The sequence below is a fragment of the Leucoraja erinacea genome, chromosome 32 (assembly GCF_028641065.1).
Source record: "Leucoraja erinacea ecotype New England chromosome 32, Leri_hhj_1, whole genome shotgun sequence".
In the NCBI taxonomy this organism is placed as follows: Eukaryota; Metazoa; Chordata; class Chondrichthyes; order Rajiformes; family Rajidae; genus Leucoraja; species Leucoraja erinaceus.
Window position 1 is genome coordinate 15,266,805 of NC_073408.1, and position 22,421 is coordinate 15,289,225.

A 22,421-nucleotide genomic window follows, 5' to 3' on the forward strand; every position below is an offset into this window, starting at 1 on the left:
AGTTTGAGGACCCTGATCTTGTGAATCCAACCATGTTAATTTCATTTGATTAACATTAACAATACTTGTGTAGGAAGGAACTGCAAGTGCTGATTTAAACCGGAGTAACTCATCGGGTCAGGCAGCATCTCCGGGGATAAGCAATGGGTGACATTTCGAGTTGAGACCCTTCTTCAGACTTGGCTGTTTACTTGGCTGGTTATTTCCTTTTGGAGACCTTTTCTTTTCGACATAATGGCGACATAATATAGTAGAAATTAATGATTCACCATTTTGAATACCCATTAAGAAGCTAGTTGCACTCCAAATCTCCTTTCACATTGGAATAAAATTCAGATTCTCAAGATTGTCAAGGCTATGCTAAAATTCTTTTGCTGATTCCATGCATCTCCCTGCCATCTTTACCCCATTAAAAAGTGAATAAGAAATCTAGGTTAAGAAGGAACTTCAGATGCTTATTTTGTGCATGCAAACATGAGCCTATTAATACATAGCATAAAAAAGTAGCCCTCTTTTCAATGGAGGAACACAAATGTATAGGCTACTGTTGTGTAAATGTTGAATGCATTTAAATCCTGGCTCAAGAACAAATCCTAATTCATTACACCATTCAATTTCTCATTCAACCCAAGTAAAAGTTATAGTACAAATGAGCGAGAATAATAAATGGAAATACGTTAGAAAATAAGGTGAATGGCAAAATGAAATGCAAACAGCATTTAATACAGTTTACTGAATTTACAAGTTGTCGCTTTGATAAGGGAGTTGGATTTTGTACTATAAATTGCTTCCCCCCCCCCCCCTCTCAGACAGCAGAATCCAATTAATAACATTGACATAAAAGCTGTGCAAGATTGGATTTTCATTTCAATCTCTTATTTTTTAAATATTTCAGATATAATTAACACCCTAACAACTGAACTAACCCAAAACTCAACAATGTCTCAATACACTGGAGAATTGTTAGATTCTGATGCAAATAACTGTTATCACAGAACAATTTAGGCTGAGTTAATTCAGCAAAATCATTGGCCTCTCTTTGTGGTCAATGGCAAAATAAGTTGCCAGCCATCTATTATATTTATGGATGCATTCAGACAGTAATTAATATCCTTGAGTGGATCTACTGAACATGAGGACTTTACCTCAACAAAATTGAAGAAACAATGATCAAACTTCCACGTTGGTGATCTACAGGGAAACTTGCAAATTTCTATGCATCTGCCACCCCTTTATCTTTTTAAACAGCCTCGGACTTTGGAAGAACTGCCTAACAAAAACTTGGATGAGTTGTTGGAATGGATCATATCGTTAATATTACCACTAGCACTCTCCTTGAACGTTTTGGGGAGACAGGAGGCAAGGTAGTCATCAAATATCTAGCCTCACTGATCTGCTCTCATTGTTTATATGCCTGCTGCAACCATGCTCTCATCAATGGCAACTATGAAGATGTTGACACAATGGAAATTTTGGCTTGCAAATTATGAGATAAACATTTGCTCCATATGCTCCATGAGAATCTCGACTTAAGAGTTCTCCTTCAATCCATGCTTTTCGCCTAAGCAACACAATTCTTTCTCCAGAGATATCACATGCCTACCCATTCTCAAAGCAATGCTTCCTGACATATTCCATGCATGCATGCATGTTATTAACAGTAAGCAATCAGACAACTACAATGACATTTTAATAATTTGTGATCCAATTATTCAGAAATACCAATGGTTCAGCAACTCGGTCACAGGATACCAATACAAGTGCCCCCTTAACATGTTCACTGCCAAGATTTGTTTTCACTTGTATACTCTCGGGGGTGGCACTGAACAAGTTAAACACTTTGGGAACTAGATCCTCTGCTCCCTTGAAACCCACCATATTCACTGGAAAAATTCTGACCACAGCGCAACATCACAAAGAAGAATATTAAAGTTGTCTTGGAGTATTAATAGGAACAACATCCAACAGTCTGGAAATCAGCCTCTCTGACACCAAAGTCCCGAGCGTGTGGAGTTAACAAAGTTTTACTGTATCCTCCTGTTTGGCACAAGAGATTACAGAGTCTGCCTGTCACTCGTGCCAGCCATCTCTGAACAATGTCATGCATTCAGACAGTAGTTTCAAATTCAATGTAATTATTGAGCTCATATATAATTGAGCATGTGCATAAACGAAACTGCAGAATAATCAATGCAAATATATATTTAAATTGTTTTCAATATGACATTTCCAAACCAAATCCTTTCCAAAATCTATTAATCATCTGCTGTGACAATGACATGGGTATTTTATGCTGCATACAATTCTAATTCATTCCCTCGACATGCAGTTAAGTCATATAAAATAGACACCTAATGAGACAATTAAGTCCTCAATCTCGTTTGCTAGGACACTGGAGGTCACCACTATCTTCAGGGGTCCTTTCTCAGAGGCTTCCTTCAAACCACTGACAGATTTAGGTTTACTTTCATCAATTATTTTTTTTATATGCTCATCAAGATGAATGGTCAGTGGTCAGAACCAATGTATTATATTTCAGGCAGAAAGCACCAACATCATGCATTTTCACATCACAGACAGAGATCCCTATTCTACCCCAGCCATCTTCACTAGCACCTAACTTCGACAAACCCACAAGAACCACTAATAAGATTTATTTGACATCTATCATAATTATAAGCCTGCTCGAAACGACATTGCATATAAGACAACGTAAATATCTTTACTTTTGCCGTGAGGCATTAGTATTTCCCAAATTTATTTGGATCTGAACTTGGTTAGAGATTTGAAAGGTCCATGCCTACTTCACTAAGCTTCAGCATTCTTCATCAATTTTTCATAACATTTTGGAAAGGCTTTGCTTCATTTTGGCAAAATAGTTTTTCTTCTTCACACACCAAGTCTAGGCGGCACCGTGGAGTGGCTGTCTTACAGCACTTGCAGCGCCAGAGACCTGGGTTCAAACCCGACTACGGGTGCTGTCTGTACGGAGTTTGGACGTTCTCCCCATTACCGAGTGGGTTTTCTTAGTTTCCTCCCACACTCCAAAGACGTACAGCTTTGTAAGTTAATTGGCTTGATAAATTGACCCTAGTGTGTATAGAGTAGTGTTAGTGTGCAGGGATCACTGGTCAGTGCTGACTCAGTGGGCCGAAGGGACAGTTTACACACTGTATTTCTAAACAAGAAAGAAGAACCATGAGATGCTGCCTGACCCGCTGAATTACTCGAGCACTTTGTGTCTATCTATGGAATGGCAACTGCTCAGCCCCAGACCACAATAAATTGCAGTGTTGTGAACCCAGCCTCATCCACACAAACCAGCCTCCACCAACAGTGACTATCTACATTTCACACTTCCTTGGGAATGCAGCCAATATCATAAAGGATCGTTTGCACTCAGGTCATTCCTTCTCCCTTCTGGCAGAAGATACAAACGCTTCTTCCACACTGGTATAAATCTCTCATAAAGCAAAGATGTTTTTTTGATCCCCCCCAATCTACCTTGTTGCTGCCCTTGTACATGTTTACCTGCAATTTCTCTGCACTAATCCCATTCTGTTTTGCACTATTTGTTGTACTCATATCTGGTTTTGAGTGTCATCACATATGCATGATATAACTGAATTGCGAACAAAAATCTAAATTCACTGTATCTCGGTGCAGTGATACACTGAAATAAAGTGGTTGCTCCATTGCCTGTTGAAGCTTCAGAATCTCCTCAAAACTTGGGCTTGGTTCCTGAACTTAGTGTTTTTGATTCATCATTGGATTTTGTGTGGACTTCATGAGCTGCAGCTGGAGAAACTCAGCCTTTGCATTTTCTGATCCCAATTCTGAATATTGAGATTGGAAAACATCTGTTTTTCTGACCCCAGCACCCAGAAGTAGGATAAGAAAATCCCACAGCAGGGTTGCTCCTTCACATTGTTGTTTTTGTTTTAATCCAAACTTCATAATTGGGTTAAAATATCCCTCAAACATGTCATGACCCTGTGAAGAATAACACAATTGCATTCCAACTAACTGGTCTAAGAATGTCACTGGAAGGAATGACAATCAGTCGCATAACAGCCCTACTCTACAGATCAAAAAATCTTCATTTACATTGTGCCTCAGAGCCCAATACTGCTTAAGTATCCAGACTCAGGAACAGCTTCATTCCCAGGTCTGAACCGGCCCTGCTGAGTGCCCCCCATCCCCCCTGGACTGTCTCCCTCGGATGGTCACGTCGCTTAGACACATCTGCACTTTAGTCTGTTGAACGGTTTTGACTTTTACTGTTCTTTTTACAATCCATGTTCTCGGGGTATCCAAATCCAAATTGGAAGCTGCATACCAAATCTCGTTGCTCTTATGTGCAATGACAATAAAATATATTATTATTATTATTAAATGGACCCCCTCATTATCAGTACACCCATCATTTGTAAGGACACAAGACTACAAGTAGTCAGCCATGTGATCCCTTGAGCTTGCTCCCACACAGTGTCAGATCATGACCTACCTTCAAGCTCAATGCCACTTACTTTCTCCAACTCCATTTCTCACAGTTCCCTTCATACCCAAGTTACACCATTTCCTGTGAGGCAGAGGCTTGAGAACCCATAACATCTCCAGGGCAAGGTGGTGCAAAACACAATGCAAAAGATTCAACCATTTTGCAAAGCACAGCCTCTGAGCTGAATCATAGTGCTGTTCAACAAAAAAATCCAAATTCCATACAATTCACTCTACCTGCTCTTTGGCGCATAACATAATGGTGCATAACATTGGTTATATTAACCAAATCATAGCTTTCAATCTCTGCCAAACAGTCTGATACAGACCCAGATGATACAAGGAAAAAGCTCAGAACTAGAAATGTATCTTTAGGTGGGGGTGCTGAATATCACTTTGGGCAACTGCCAGAAATCCTTTTGGTTCTAAAGTCCAGTTCGATTCCAGCCACTGAAATGGAGTTCAGTGTTCAGTGATACTTTATTTAGTCATGGAAACAAAAATGAATTTCTAGGTGCATTGGTCTCAAACCACATTTATCCCAAGCATAAAATACTCAGTTTGCATTATACCTTCACATAACACTCTACATTACATATAAAATACTGTTGATGAATAAAACATAAAATTGCATTTAAATGAATGAGTTCAAATTGCTTCCATTGAACTGCGTTGAGGTTTTCCACAAATCCTTTTCCACAAATTGATCGATAGCAAAATTAAATAGATTGACTGAAAATGTACCCATGTTTATTTTTGATAAATGAACGAAAATATAGAATTTGTAAATGACTTGGATGGAATTGTAGGTGGTAGGATAATGAGAAGGTCAGTGGTAGGTAGGATTACCAAATCAACACAAAAATTGGTGGAGTTGTGGATTGCGAAAATTGTCCGAGCATAGAGCAAGACATAGATAAGATGAAAAGTTGGGTGAAGTGGTGGAAGATTCAATTTAATCCAGAGAAATGTCAGGTAATGTCCCCTGGAAAGTGAAATTGCAGTAGATCAAATCTAGAACAAAGGTAGATCATATGGTGAAGACCTTCACACAACGTTCACATATGGAGAAACATTGGGTTGCTAGTCCACAGAACGTGAAAGAGTACAGCACTGGAACAAGTCCTTTGGAAAGTAGTGAACTAAAAGGACGTTAGAATGGTTTGATAAAAAGCAATCGGTCATACGTAACATCAAATCAAATTAAATTAATCCCCTCTGCCTGCACATGACCCATTGCCTTTCATTCCCTGCATATCCACGTGCCAATCTCAAAACCTCCAATAATGTCACCAAGGTTCTTCCTCCACTATCTCCCCTGGCAGTGTGTTCCCAGCACCCACCATCTTCTCTGTCTCACACATCTCCGTTGTACTTTGCTGAAAGTGATAACTCAGGTGGATAGAGTGGTGAAGGACATTTGGTGTGCTTGCTTTAATAGGACAAGGTAGAATAGAATATAGAATAGTTTCTTTATTGTCATTGTAACATGGACCATGTACAACGAAATTTAAAATGTCAGCCAGTCAGTGCAGCATTCAAACATTTCTAAAAGCTAACGATACATACACGGTAAAATAATAAAGATAAACAACTAAATAAATATCACGAACACAGCACGCATGCACACGCAACCCTCCATCCTTCTGTCGATTTCACAGTTACCACAGTCCCTTAGTCTGTATCGCCCCTGCGTTCCTTGGCGGCTACATTTAGTGCCTTTATAGCAGTGGGGTAAAAACTGTTTTTGAGTCTGTTTGTCCTTGTCCTTGTAGATCTGTACTGTCTGCCTGACGGCAACAGTTCAAACAGGGAGTGTCCGGGGTGGGAAATGTCCTTTATGATATTCTGGGTTTTTTTGGTGCAGTGGGAACTGTGTAAGTCCTCCAAGGTAAGGAGAGGGCAGCCGACAATCCTCTGGGCGTTGTCAATGGCCCTCTGGAGCGCTTTCCTCTGAGCCGCTGTGCAGCTGGTGTACCACACGCATACACAGTATGTTAGTATGCTCTCAATGGAGCACCGATAAAAGGACAGCAGCAGTCTCTGAGTGATGTTGTTCTTCCTGAGCACCCTCAGGAAGTGCAGTCTCTGCTGGACCTTTTTCAGCAGCGCAGTGGTGTTCACGCTCCACGTCAGGTCCTCCTCAATATGGAGGTAATAAGGTATTGCATAAAAGAATTGAGACATTAGATTGCAGCTGCACAAAGCATCGGTGAGACCACACTTGGTGCCCTGTGTAGCATTCAGGCCACCACATTGCACAACAGAGAGAGCTGCAGAAGTGATTCTCCAGGATAATGTCTGAATGGGGGAGAGATTAGAAAGGCTAAGTTTTTCTTTCTGAAACTGTAAAGACATGTAGAAAATGAGCTGTACATAATTGCTCTCTACATTCAATTCCACCAACACTTTTATCATACCGATTGCATTTTATCAAACAATTCCAATATCCTTTTTGTTCACTACTATCCAATAACTTCACACAAAAATCTAAAGGAGGTTGCACCAGTTATTTACTAAGAGGATCACCTCAGTAGTTTAGTTCAATATTGGCCTTTAAACACAGATCACCATTGATTTGTTCATTGTTGCTCAGCACTGAGTTTGTACTTGCCATCAATCATAACATTCATTTTACATCTTACATGTGCATTATTATCTTCCACTTACATGTCCCTTGGTGATATTTTTTCTCTTCATCTTTAACAAAATATATTACCAATAAAATTGGCACGAGATCTGTACAATGTGATAACAAGGTGAAAAACATGGAATGAAACAAATATGTTTGACGTTACGGAACACGGGGCTGCGGGGTTGGGCTTCATGTTTCTTTGATTCACTGCATATTTTATCAAACTAAATACCTGTACAATGAGTGTTTCACGTTTTCAACAATAAAAATCAACTATTTTCAAATGTCACTGATCTAAAGAAACATCTGGGACATTGGAGAAAAGTATTTTGACCAGTTGCTCAGTCAGAATGCCAACAGAACAGTCTACACATTACAGTCATAGAATATGGATATAGGCCCTTCAGCCCAACTTAACAATACCAAGAGAGTGGACTGGACTCTAAAGATAGGGCCGAAACATGGTGAAATTTGCACAAGGGATTGGTAGACTATTTCTGTACATTCTGCTAATGGGGGTTGTGCTCAGGTATGACAATCCTCTTCTGGACTGTTTGTAAGAAAATAATTTCACTGTGTGCACTTTGCCAATGTGGTAATAAAAGGACCATTGGATCATTGTCCTTGCGGGATGCTAGCAGAAGCCTCCACATGTACCACAGTGACTGACTGAAGTAGCTAATTCTGCAACCACCGATTGTCAACCGTCACTGACCGACCGGAAAGACGTGATATAGAAGATATCCGGACACGAGGAAGAAGAATTGTCCTTGCGAACTAAGATGTCTATCCAAGCTAAATCCCATTTGCCTGTGTTTGACCCATATCTTTTTCAACCTTTTCTAACCTGTCCAAATGTCATTTAAACATTGTAATTTTACCTGTCTCTATAGCTTCTTCTGGCAGCTCGTTCCATGCATGCACCATTGTCTGTGTGAAGAAATCGCTCCTAGGATCCCTTTTTAAATGTTTTCCTCTCCTCCCCCTTAAACCTAAGTACTCTTGTTTTTAATACCTCCCAACTTTGGGGGAAAAGGTGGTCAGCATAAACCTTATCTGGGCAGCTCATGACTTTAGAGAATTCTGTAAAGTCACTGCCTCCTGCACTTGAGAGAAAAGAGTCCAAGCCGATTCAGCCTTGTATTGTAACTCAAGCCCTACACTCCTGGTAATAGCGAATTATCTCTGCATTCTTTCCTCCTTCATGTCATCTGTTATCTATTTGCAACTAGTATCGCATTTAAAGCAAAGATAGAACTATGATGGTGACCATAGGTGGGGGGAGGGGTGAGGCAAGAAATGGCAGCATTTAATGCCAATGTCACAATATTACCATGGGGTGTGATGATGAGGCATGGTCTGTTTTTGAAAAAGGAAAGCAATGATACATGCCAAAAATCCATGATCAATCCAATCTACTATGGCGTCAGCTGATGGTCAGACTGCTTACTTTCGAACCCTCGTCAGTGGTTACAAGGGCTGTCACGTGACGTCATGGGTCAAGGCACGTGGTCTGCTACATAAGCAGATCTCACCTTGAGATCATGAGTCAACAGGCACCTGAGCTTGAGACAACACACTCGCTCAGCAGCAGCAGGGATGACTCAGTATGCTAGAGGACCAAACTTGCATGTACACCAACCATGTAATGTCTGAATAAAGCAACTGTTTGTTCACCACGTTTTGTACTGCTACATTGGTGACCCCGATGTGATGAACAAACAGTTGTTTCAATGTCCCCGTCATTTCTTATAAATCCAAATACACAAAAGCAATACAATTTAAAGTAGCTTAAAGAATTACATCTGACCGGAGCAACATCAAAGTGTTCTAATTTTCAATACGGGTGTTACTCAACAAACCCCGTCCCACAGACTCGGACAAACAGGAAAATTGAGAGAATGCGTTAAACTGAACCACACTAGATATATTGCACTTTCTTTTTATATCTGTCATCTGGGTATGATGAAGTGACCAAGGAACAGTCGGCCACTTTGGGTGAGCAATTACTGCATCAAATTCTGTTTCTGAGCTTCTTGTGATGAGTTGTTTGAATTGACACCAATTAACGTGAGATTTATAGCAGATTCAAAACAGAAAATTGACCAGTGAGAATTAATTGAGTAGAGTTTATTCATGCTTTATATTAGCTGGACCAAGCCAAGACAATGTTGCCAGATTGCATGCTATCAAAGCAGTCAAATTTCCCCTTATGTTCCAATATTTCAATTACTTCCATTTATAATTCAAGAACAATGAGGAAATGTAATTGTTCTTTATCAATTATCCAGTTCCTAGTCTTGGCCTGTAGTGAACATCAGCATTTGGGAAGGGTCAAATGACTTTGTTGTTTTCCAATAGTTGCCCACTCACTTGCCCATTTGGACAGCCATGCTTTGTCAAGATAATCTGCAGGGACATGGAGCATTTTGTCTATAGCCACTCTGTAATTATTAATACAATAAAGGCTGACTTTCACTATATCATAAGCATCATCCCTCATGCTTCAGATCAATGTGTCATGGTTACCCAAACCACATATAAACTTGTAAATTATATGACAGCCAGACCTCCTTGCTTCAGACATTGTTGTTGACCTCTATCTATTGTTCACCAACATTTAATTATGGATGACACCAGTATACATCAATTGTGTTCAAGACAAGTCAATTAAAAAATGCTACTGGAAAAGCACAGGCCAATTCCATGTGTCAAGATGTGTTACTTCAGTTGCTGCATCTTTGGCTCCTCTCTTTATATTATATCTCATGCATTTTCCTCTTGTCTGACAAAGGTCCTTTAAATGGAGATGCAAGAGACTGCAGATGCTGGCAATCTTGACCAAAAATGCAATTTATTTCCTTCTACAGATAATCTGAAGGGTCCTAACCCCAAACATCATCCGTTCATTTATTTTCAAAGATGCTGCATGATTGCTGAGTTCCTCCAGTGGTTTGTTTTTATTTTCCCTCAAATCCTATGAATATTGGCAGATCTGTCATATATTCCAGTGTTTCTATTACATTCATTTATAGTTTTAGAATATGGTGGAAAAGTAATTGTTCTTTATTTTGCGTCTCTAGTCTTAACCTAAGTTATTGAATATCAGAAAACATTTGGGAGAGATTAAATGATGGTATAAGTTTCCAATGAACCCCCAATCACTTGCTCATTTGGTCAGATTAAGATTGGAGCCATCAAACGGCAAACATATATGACATATTGCTGAAATGACCAGGTAGCTTAAAACATTGAAATTCATGCCAAGGAGATAAAATAATCCCATGTGTAGGAAGGAACTGCAGATGCTGGTTTTAACTGAAGATAGACACAACAAGCTGAAGTAACTCAGCAGGACATGGGTGATGTTTTGGTTTGGGTTGGGTCTGAAGAAGGTCTCGAGCCGAAACATCACCCATTCTTTCTCTCCAGAGATGCTGTATGTCCTGCTGAGTTACTGCAGCTTTTTGTGTCTAAAGCAATCCCATGATTGTTAAGGATCCCCACAGTGACAGCTAGACTATATGGTTTGCTGCAGCTGCCTACTGGAATGTTTTTAGTGGAAGTAGCACAATGTAAATAGGAAATGGAGGCTCCTAATATGCTAGATGGACAAATACATTTATTTAATCACCCCACAGAGATGGTTTGATGCAACTACTGGATATACTGACCCAGGAGCGATCAAAATAACATTTATTCCATCGAATGGTCCCCCCCCCTCCCCCTCTCAATTAAAGCATTTCATTCTTCTTTTATTAGCTGTGCAATTCATTTTCTCAGAGTACAATCATGCTCATCATTGCCTCTTCATGTCAGAACTGTGCGTTCATCTGTGACAGCTGCTGTAGTAAGGGTCCACGCTACATAGTTCGTAAAATGCAGTCAGTAAGACTGAGAATTCAATGAAAGTGTCTCAAATTCCCCATGGATCACAAATGATTCACAAAGTCAATGATTCCAGCTAATTCCTCATGGGAACAATGTAGGGAACAAAATCGCAAGTGGATGATGAGAAATTCTCATGCGCACAAACTCGTAAGAATTTTGGTTGCTCGACATGTTGCACTTGAGCTTGAGTTCATTGTAATTACATATAGTACTAGATCAAGTGGGAGAGAGAGATCTGATTGGAGAGCATGCAAAACAAAGCTTTTCAATATACCTCAGTGTACATGAGAATGACAAATCTAAACCCAATTGACAGATGTCTTCAGAAATGGATAGATATTTGTTTTTAAGCGTACTGGTTAAAGTAAATAATTATTGTCTCAAGAAAGAACAGATAGACATGTTCAATTGAGTTCATGACTCCCCTTGGAGATAACTCAATAAATTGAAAGGAGACTAACAACATTTCAATCATTTTTCACAGCAACTATTTAAAGTTTCCGTTATTTTAGAGGATATAAACTATGTATTTATTTTACAAAAGAAGAAAAAAAACTGTTCGTTACTGCTAAATGAAAATAGCGGATTGAAAAATATGGCCAGAAGTTATCGGTTCCGCAAACTGATTGATATGACATCTACTTGCTTGGTCTATTATAAACTTGTTGCAATAATCAATAACATCACTGTATATTGTCTGGTTATCTCACCATTAATGGATGGCAAAATCCAGGTAGATTTTTGGCTCTGAATTATTGTAAAATAGACATGACTTAATGGACAGGTGGGACAAATGTGGACGGGCCATCTCGGGGCATGGGTTAGTTGGACCAAAGGCCTATTTCCGGTGAGTAAGAATGGGTGATGTTTCGGGTCAAGACCCTTCTTCACACTGAATCAGTCTGAAGAAGGGTCTTGACCCGAAACATTACCCATTCCTTCTCTCCAGAAATGCTGCCTGTCCCGCTGAGTTACTCCAGCATTTTGCGTCTACCTTTGATTGAAACCAACATCAAGATCTATTTCCGTGCTGTATGACTCTATGGATTACCGGGTCTTGCAAAGGAAGATGACAGAGAATTGGCACATATCAAATGAAACATGAACTCTGTTGTTAGGGGGATTTAGCTGAATAAATACTCCAGTAAAATCATTATTTCAGACAATACTTTGGACATCTATATGTGTGATTTTTCTTGAATTTACCATCAAATACTGACTTTCAGAGTCAAGTGTTCAGTGTATTCTATCATGAAATGGTCAGTGCACCACAAAACCTCATGTGATTCTTCTGATCTTCAACACAACAACTAATCTTTTAGATGGGTTGTATTAGGGCACAAACTACTAGCCGGAAGCAAAACATTGACATCAGACACCAGAGTTGGAAAGAATATTTTTAAACTGAAAACAAACCAAGTTGCAGCAGAAAGGATCAAGGAAACAAACGGAATAAGCTTGTTTGAAGCTGTGCGATTTGGAGAGGTCTTAAAGAGAGCTGCTACAGATTGTCCAAGATATTAATTTAAAACAAAGAATGAGATTTCAGTCCCAGACGATACCAAATTAGAAGCACAATAGAAAGCACAGTCAAATTCAATAATTTTCAATACAGCTCTCTTAAAAGGAAACTTATTATGAGTGACGATGTCTATTCATTGATATTGCTTTGCTTATTGTTGACAAGTTAACTTAATTAGGTGTCAGGAAACATTGAAGACAAGACTACAAAATAAAAGAAAATACTTCAAACATCAAAAAGCTAAATCGGAAAATATCAGATAATAATGGTAAATTCTTTGTGAGCATGGGCAAATTAAATTAGAAGATTATAGACTATAGTTCGTATCAGGATTCAGTTCATCAATTGCAAGATCAATTCAGCACAAAGATACTATGTTTAGTAGTTTGATTAAATTATACAAGTTCATTAACAGAGATGAATAAAAATCAAAACCAAAGCAGAGACAGCATCTTGTCTGAAATTTACCCACAAAAATGATGTCCTTCTTCGGCAGAAGAAACACACAAAAAATGCCAAGAAAATCACATAATCCTGCATCTCATTTCTGATGGTTCGTACTGAAATAATGTCAGAATTGATATTTCAGATAATACTAGTTCATTCTGTTCTAGATATGTGTGCCTTGTACGCAAAGCTTGGAGTGGTTTAAATGGCTATTAGCAATATCAGTTTGGATTGTCAGTGGGCAATACCCACAGACATTCACTCATACTTCAAGCTGCCTCAGTAAAAGCTACCAGCAAAATCGGTCACCCTCAGGCAAGAGGTACAGAAGTGTGAAAACTCACACCTCCATATTCAAGGATAGTTTCTTTGCAGCCATTATCAGGCAACTGAACCACTCTATTAACAACCAGAGAGTGTTCATGAGCTGCTGTCTACCTCATTGGTGACCCTTAGACTATCTTTAATCAGATTTTACTGAACTTTACCTTGCACTAAATGTTATTTTCTTCATCACGTATCTGAACACTGAGGATGGCTCGATTGAAATCATGTATTGACTTTCTGCTGACTGGCCGGCTTGCAACAAAAGCTTTTCACTGTACCTCAGTACACGGGACAATAAACTAAACTAGATTAGGTTTAAAATTGCCCCTGAAGACTGAGTAATCCCTATCCTTTATCATTGAATTTTTATGTCTTCAAAAAAAAACATTACTGGGTAAGTTCCTCTAAATTTACATGGCTGAAGTCACAAATTGTAGAAATTATTTTCTTCTCCAGAACCCTCTAACTGTCCACAACAATACATAATCACCTTTCCACGAGCTCAAGAGTTTGATCATGCACATTGGAGAAGGCGCAGAAGGGTTTTACCAGAATACTGCTTGGATTATAAGGTATCAGGAAAAGTTGGACAAACTTGGATAGTTTTCTATGGTGAGTCGCAGGCTGAGGGGAAACCAGATATAAATGTACATAATTATGAGAGGCACAGATAGGGGAGACAGTAAGAACCTACAGTGAGAGGAGCGTAGTTTAAAGGAGATGTTTAAAACATGTTTTTTTTTAAACAATGAGTGATGTGTGTATGGAACATGCTGCCAGGATTGGTGGTGGAGGCAAAATACAATAGCATTGCAGTTCCCTCTTAAGCATTGCAGGGAATGGTGGATAATGGATCATATGCAGGCAAAAGGGATTAGTTTAACTTGGCATTATGTTTGGCACGCACTTTGAGGGCCAAAGGGGATGTTCTTGTGTTCTATGTAAGTTGAATCAGATAATGGCCCTCAATTTATTCTGTTCTATGTTCCCAAATTGATAGCTTTTCAAAAAGAACAATTTATTTCTTCCCTGTGAAGTCGCCTGAAACCATTTTCCATCTTGTTTTTTCTTGCCTGCTGAGGTGGTCCAACTTAATAGTCAATTCAATTGAAGTACTAACTCATTATTCATAAAACATTGAACATTCTGATCTGACCTTTCGAATGCTGAATGTTTTATGAATGATGAGTTGGAACATAATTAAATAAGCATTTTGTTCACATCCTAATGTTTCACAAAGTTACTTAATACGAGAGTTTAAGTAATATTTATCATTACTGTCACAGTACGTTCTATCAATATTTGCATTCGGCAAGCTCTACATCTCTCAGCTCAATAACTCAAAATATGCCTGAATCAATCTGCCAAAAAAAAGCACATCCTGTTCCACTCACCCGTTTTCTCTCTTAACTTAAATCCTCAGGTAAAATTGTAAGGAAGACCGGTGGCTGCCATCCTGCCACAACCTACTGACTTACTGGCAACACAATTATCTCTGATTCTCTGTTTACTCCTGGACTTGCGAAAAAGTAGTCAAATACATAGAGGAAAATTGGTTGCATTTTCAGAAGGAACATCTTTCAAATGAGGTGTGACACTGACACCATACCTGGATACTCCAGTGGATATAAGATACTATTATGCTGTTTGAGTGAACTACTTTCTTGATGGCCTGACTCTTACATCCTCAAACAAATCCCAATGCCACCACCAAGATTAAGTAACTGGCCATCATTTCATTCACAGTTTGAAAGATCTTATTCTATGTAAAGTTGTTACCACAATCCCCTACAGAGAGAACTAATATATTTGATCTGAAGGACTAATTAAGGCATGATGTGCTACAAGTTACAAGATTTAAAAAATATATTTTATTTATTAGAAGTGAGTACAATGCATTGGTACAAAAATGATGTTAACATATTACATTCTCTGCACAACTTCCCCTTTTTTTAAAAAGAGAGAAGTGGGAAAGGAGAGAAGAAAAAGAGGTTGTGAAAAGTGAAGAATAGATTAGTGAGCGTGGGTGAAAAACCAATGAAGAAAAAGTGAAAGAGAAGGAATAAGTGAAGAAGGAAAGCAGGAGGGAGATTATTCCATTGCCACAGTGAGATGTTTTTTTTAAAAAACATTCTAAATCATCTTTCACCCATACCTGAAACTGGTGGTTTTCATGATACTATGTCACAACATGAATCCAAGAAATCAATAAATGGGGACCAACTCCTTAAGAATAGGTCTTGTTTGTCTATTAAGAGGAGTCTCATTTCTTCCAAATGTGCTGTGTCCAGCATATTACTGATCCACATTTTAAATGTTGGTATATTAGCATTTTTCCAAAATTTAAGTATAAGTTTTTTTGCTGTTATTAACCCATAATTGAAAAATGAGTTTTGGTGTGTATTTAATTTGTTCCCATCGCCAATTACTCCAAATATAATCATTTCAGTGTTAGGTTCCATTTTTGTCTTAAATAGCTTTGAGAATATATCAAATATATTACACCAAAATTTAAAAAGTTTTGAACAAGAGACAAATGAGTGTGTAATATTGGCATTTTGAGAAAGGCATTTATCACAGATGGGAGAAATATTTGGATAAAATGTATTCAACCTAGTTTTGGAATAATATAATCTATGTAATATTTTAAATTGAATTAAGTTATGTCTAGCATTGATCGAACATTTATGTATATGTATCAAATATTTTTCCCATGTTTCTTTTGAGATTTTTATCATTAATTATTTTTCCCAGTCTTCTCTAATTGCCTCTGTTGATGGTCATGCTATATTTAAAATACTGTTATACAAGTATGATATTAATTTTGTTGACTCCGCATTGATATTCATTACTTCTTCCAGTGGGTCTAAAATTATACTTTGGAATCTTGGTATATATTTCTTCATAAAGTCACATACCTGTAGGTATTTAAAATATTGATTGTTATTCAATTTAAATTTTGATTTTAGTTGTTGAAATGATAATAAATTTCCCAATTCATACAAATCACCTACTTTTTTAATTCCCACTTTTCCCCATTGTTTATATGTTTTATCCAGATGGTTTAAATACTGGGTTATTCACGATTGGCGTTAACACCGATAAATTTCTTAATTTTAAAGTTAATTTTATTTGTTTCCAGATTTGTATTGTATTTTGTATAATTGGATTCTTCTTATATAACATATTATTCAGCTTTATTGGGTAAAAATGATCGCTCCTAGATCGTAGGGGGCACAATCCTCTTTCTCCATTCTTATCCATTCCAACTGTTGAGCAGTACTGTCCAATCAATAAATTATATATTTTATATGTACTGCCCAATAATAGTATTGAAAATTAGGTAATGTAAACCCCGCCCCACCTACCTCTTTGGGTTGGCACAAGTGATTTAATTCTATGTGCTTTATAATCCCAAATAAAATTAAAAATATTCGAGTCTAATTTTTTTTTAAAAAGTGTTTTGGTATATATATCGGTATAGATTGGAATAAATATATTATTTGCGCTATCATTTTTATAGCGTTCATTCTGCCGAATAGTGACAGTGGGAGTGTTCTCCAAAATGTAATCAGTGTATCAAATGTATTTAATAATGGTATAAAATTAGCATTAAATAATGATTTATATCCTCTAGTAACTTGAATACCCAAATACTTAAATTTTTCCGTTGCGATTTTAAATAGGTGATTTTAATAGGTGATTCGCTTTCTGGGGTTTTAATGACATAATTTCACTTTTATTCCAATTTATTCTATAACCGGAGAAAGAGCCAAATTCCTCTATTAGATTTAATAGATTCGGGATACTCGTTAGGGAGTTTGTAATATATAAACGTATATCATCTGCATATAGTGATATTTTATTAATAGTATCCTTAGTATTATATCCCTGAATATCCGGATGCCTTCTTATCCTTTCAGCAAGCGGCTCTATCATAAGTGCAAATAGCAGGGGTGATAAAACACAGCCCTGCCTATTGCCCATCTGATAAAATTCTCTCCCATATTAAATTTTTGGAGTACTTTGTATAAATACTGCCATTCTACCCGATCAAATGCTTTCTCTGCATCCAGAGATATAACTGACAAGTCTTCCTTTTCCGTTTTGTATGAATATATTATATTAAAAAGGCGTCTCAAATTGTAGGATGATTGTCTTCTAGGTATAAACCCCGTTTGGTCCGGATTCATCAATTTATTAATATATTTACTCAATCTTCTTGCTAAAGTTCTTGCTAAAATTTTCTGATCTGTATTTAGGAGTGATATGGCTCTATATGAGCCCAGTTCTTCTAAGTCCTTATCTTTTTTAGGTATTAACGTAATTGTGGATTCGGCTAATGTTTCTGGTAATTTATTTTCGATAAAGGCATATTTATATAACTTAAATAACTGTGGCACCATTAACTCCTGGAAATCTTTATAGAATTCATTATTAAAACCATCTGGTCCTGGCGTTTTCCCATTTTTCAGTTATTTTATTGTTTCACTTATTTCTTCCCTTGTGATCTGTGCTCCTAATTCCTCTTGTTCCAAAATATCCAATTTTGGCAGATTACAATTATCTAAAAAATCTACAATTATATTGTCTTCTATTTTAGTTTTAGACGTATACAAGTTTTGATAAAATTAGGCAAACCTTTTATTAATATCCTGGGGTAACGTTAATAGTTCCCCATTCTCTGATTTGATTTTAGCAATCGTCTTTTCCTTCTCCTGTTTCTTCAATTGTCTAGCCAGTAGTTTATGTGGTTTATCACCAAATTCAAACTGTGCCTGTTTTGTGATCTGAAATAATCTTATTACTCTTGCCGATAATATTCGATTAAGTTTAAATTTCAATAATGTGATCAAGGTACGTGACAAATAATAAAAAGTAATCAGTTATTTATTACTATATAACACCAATTGGAATTTAAAACACAGAATTAGATAATTGGACTCAATTGAACTAATGGGTCTTGACAAATCCTTCTTTGTTTCTCACCAAGCCAGAACCACCATGTTGAACTTCAGATTTATTCTACCGGAAAGAAAAGGACTAACGTATTTCATCAAAGTATAAATATTTAAAGTTGTAAAGCTAAGTTGTGACCTTGCCTGTTAGGCTTTTCACCTTATATGACTGAATTGATTGATAAATTGAAAGAAAGATGCAGCATGCAAACTGTTCTGACTACCGCCAAGTCCACTGCAACTATCAATCACCCATTCACACTCGTTCCATGTTATTCAATTTTCTCATCCACTCCTTGCATACTCAAAGAAATTTACAGAGGCCAATAAAATGACAAATTCACACATCTTTGGAATATGGTAGACAAACGCAGCACCCGGAAGAAACTCACATGGTCACAGAGAGAAAGTGCAAACTTATACAGACAACACCCGAGGTCAGAATCAAACCCAGGGCTCTGACGCCGTGAGGTAGCAGCTGTACCAGCTGTGCCACTATGCCGCAAAATACGACTTAATTTCAAGGAAAGTTTATGCCCTCACATGACTGGCAGAGTTTTGTTGCCAATTACAGCCAAAACAACTTTTTTAAATGTATATATGAAAAGAAAATAAATTAATTGCAAACTTTGTCAAAAGAAATGTCAAAAGAAAAACAAATGCAGAATATTTAACATGTTAAACAAAACCAATATGCAGCATAGTAGAAAGTATGAGCTTTTACATTTTACAAGTACCTTTGGTATTGATGGAAGCTTCAAGAGATGAAAATAATTTGGTCATGTTGCTGCACAGCACAACAACAAGCCAATCGATCTACCTTGTCAAGGTTGGCATTCCAAGCTCATCCCATTTGCCTGTACTTGGCCAATATCCTTCAAACACTTCCTATCCCGACCCAGCTGTCCTACATCAGACCCATGATTCAAGACTGGACATGCAATTTAAAAGCCTTGGCCATTGTACCTCCCCAGAGAATAAGTTGCAACTGCACCAGAAATGCTATAGATATTTAAACTTAGTCCATGAAAGAAATCTGGAATAAGCGTGATCGTGAAACGACCAGAGCGACTGAAAAACACATTGGGTTCATTGTTACCGCTGAAGGGAAAATTTAGATAAAGAGTCCTCATGCAACAAGACAGAGCTAACATCTAAATCTAGGCCGAGGAATGACAATTCAGACTCCTGTCACAGCAGTTCAACAATCTATGGCAACATTATTGTTGCCACATCCCCCCCTCCACTTCATCAGAATTATTTTTGTCACCGCTGATCCAAACTTGTCTAGATCAATGTCATAAATCATATGGCAAAAGCTGTGCAGATCGTTGGCTGTGAACACGGTGGTGAATTATTTACTTGACTTCCACCATCAAAGAGTACTGGTGTGATGGAACTCTCTCCAGCTCTGCTGATGAGCCCAGCTCCAATCAAGTTCATCCACTACCCAGAGTAAAGCAATGATTTAATTGTCACCCCACACACCACCCCAAATCTTCACTCCCTCTGCCATCAGTCAGCCATGTTTGCAGTGTACACCAATGACAAAATGTACTGCAGTAAAGATACCTCAACAACAAGACTGAAACCAGAAACTTTACCACCAATGATAGGGGGCAACAGGCACTTGAGAATACCACCAACATTAATGGACACAAAATGCTGGAGTAACTCAGCGGGACAGGCAGCATCTCTGTAGAGAAGGAATGGGTGATGTTTCAGGTCAAGACCTTTCTTCAGGAGGAGGGAGACAGATAGATAAGGCATTTAAGGTGTGAAAACACAGCAAAGTGAATGTTGATCAAGGGAAATGTAGAACAGATCATTGTTAGCTGGGAGAAGATAAAAACAAAGCAGACAGAGATAAAATGTAGTTAGAGACAGTAAGACTGGTCAGATAACTGGGAAGGGGGAGGGATGGAGAGAGAGGAAAAGCAAGGGTTACTTGAAGTTTGAGGTCAATGTAAGCAATGTTTGCCATTACTTGAAGTCAATGTTCATACCGCTGGGGTGTAAGCTGCCCAAGCAAAATATGAGGAGCTGTCACTTTTTGGTGTCTATCTTTTTTTATGTCTATCTTTGTTTTAAACCAGCATCTGCAATTCCTTCAAACCCACCACCAATATTAAGTTGCATTCCAAGATGCATACGATCCTGACCTGAACACACACCATCTTTTATTCATTATCACTCATTCTATATCATACAACTATATCCAAAAGCTTGAAGTACATTTTTTCCGCACAAACTTCAACAGTTTAAAAAGGCAGCTCATCATTTTCAAAAGTTAATTTGGAATGGAAAATAAAATGCTGTTCGTGCAAATGCTCCACAGATATTGTAAATAATAGAGGATGAAAGCATCATTTATGTTGTGCAGAAAATGTGTCGTTAGCATACAACAACAAATTTGGGAAAGACACAAAGCGCTTGAGTTACTCCTCAAGTCAGACAACATTCCTGGAGAACATGGATAGGTAACGTTTTGGAATTGGACCCTTCTTTAGACTCAGTCTACATTTTGACAAATTTGGAAATGTGTGATTTTTTAAAAATTCTATTAACAGTGGAGCTATTGCCTAAATATCCTTTATCGTGTATCTGTATCTAGGTATGTTACAAAACTTACCTTCAGCGGCGCTGCAGATCTGTCGCTGCCCATGTGCGCGGCTTTGGCGCCTTTGAGAGGGGGGTGGGTTTAAAATGCCTTGTTTCTCCAGCCTATTCAAATCGATGTCTGTCAGGCTGTTTAGCTGCTAAAGAAAAATCGCTTCGACTGCCGTTTTATTAAGTTTCTTTTAAACTGCACTGGATATTTTACGAACAGGAGTAAATTTAAAATAATCTTCTAAAGCCGTTAACGCCGACAACAGGGACGGATTTCATGTACGGGACAGGTAAAGGAAAGCCGTTTATTTTATATATAAACTTGCTTCTAAGGATGCCTTTAATCAAAATTTCACGTTGCGAAAATATCATTATGTAAATATACGAACTGGCAATATTTTCACTGCCGATATGAGGTTTAAATTCACAGCAAATGCAACGTTCCAAACTAGCACGTTCCACAAAATCCCACTCGCAAGATGATTTAAATGGCCATTAATTTACGGGAATTAAACATTAAATTCCTTCCATTTGGCCTATAAATTAATGACAATGAGATTTAAAAATCATGTTATATTGTGAATTATTGTGTGAATGTTGTTTCGGCTATTTAAAAATGTTAATCTTTTCTTAAGAAATGGATAGATTTTTAGATCTAGTAATTGAATTTTGTAATTAGCTAAAATTGGGTAACTAACTAATTGTATTTAATTTCAGGTGGTCCAAGTAAGATTTTTTCATATTTGTTTCAGAATGTTTCAATCTATAATAACTGAAAATTTCATTCAGTTCTCTTAATTTTTAAGAAAGTTATGGGCTTTTGACTGTCCTTGATCACAGCTTTTGAGTTAAGTCAATGGAAAAGCAATAGGGAACACAATACTAATTTCAGAGTATGAGAATGGCCATAACTTTGTTAATACTGAAGATATGAAAGTGAATTATGTGTCAAATTAAACTTATTTTTATGCTTTATCTGATGGCATAAATTGTAGACTTGATGTTTTAAATCTTAAATTTTTGTAACATTGCTACTGTATCCTGTGGTCTGTGTGTATTCATGAATATTGACACAAAAAGCTGTAGTAACTCAGTGGGTCAGACAGCATATCCCTGTGAAAATTAGTTACAGACAATAAGACTCAACAAGATGACATTGTTAATCCTGGCCAAATTGGGGCACCCAGGACATGATAATTGAGTAAAGGCTTGTGTGCTGCTAGGCCATTTTGGTCAAGTTAAATGTGCTGTTGCACAACTTGGACAAGCTGCTGAATGGTGCCAGTTTGTTTGTGGCCTAGAGAAGAGCTGCAGGGAAAGAATGGGACATCTGCAGATTCTTACAATAAGGTGTAAATTGCATGGAACTGATTGGATCAATGCAAACATATACATAGTGTAAATAATGTTGCAAAGCCTTATTTGGACAGTTGTTGATTGGTTAAGATGTTGAGCTTTGTCTGGGTTGTCTGAATCCCAAGGCACATGTTGCATAATTCATCTCTGTTAACTTCCATCTAGAAACTGTGTC

At 37.6% G+C, this 22,421-nt stretch overlaps 1 protein-coding gene across 6 annotated transcripts in view; it reads right to left on the reverse strand.

The window, feature by feature from the left end:
• opcml (opioid binding protein/cell adhesion molecule-like) overlaps positions 1-22,421 on the reverse strand; it is a 798,950-nt gene that overhangs the window by 648,701 nt on the left and 127,828 nt on the right. The gene's annotated exons all lie outside the window — the stretch shown is intronic.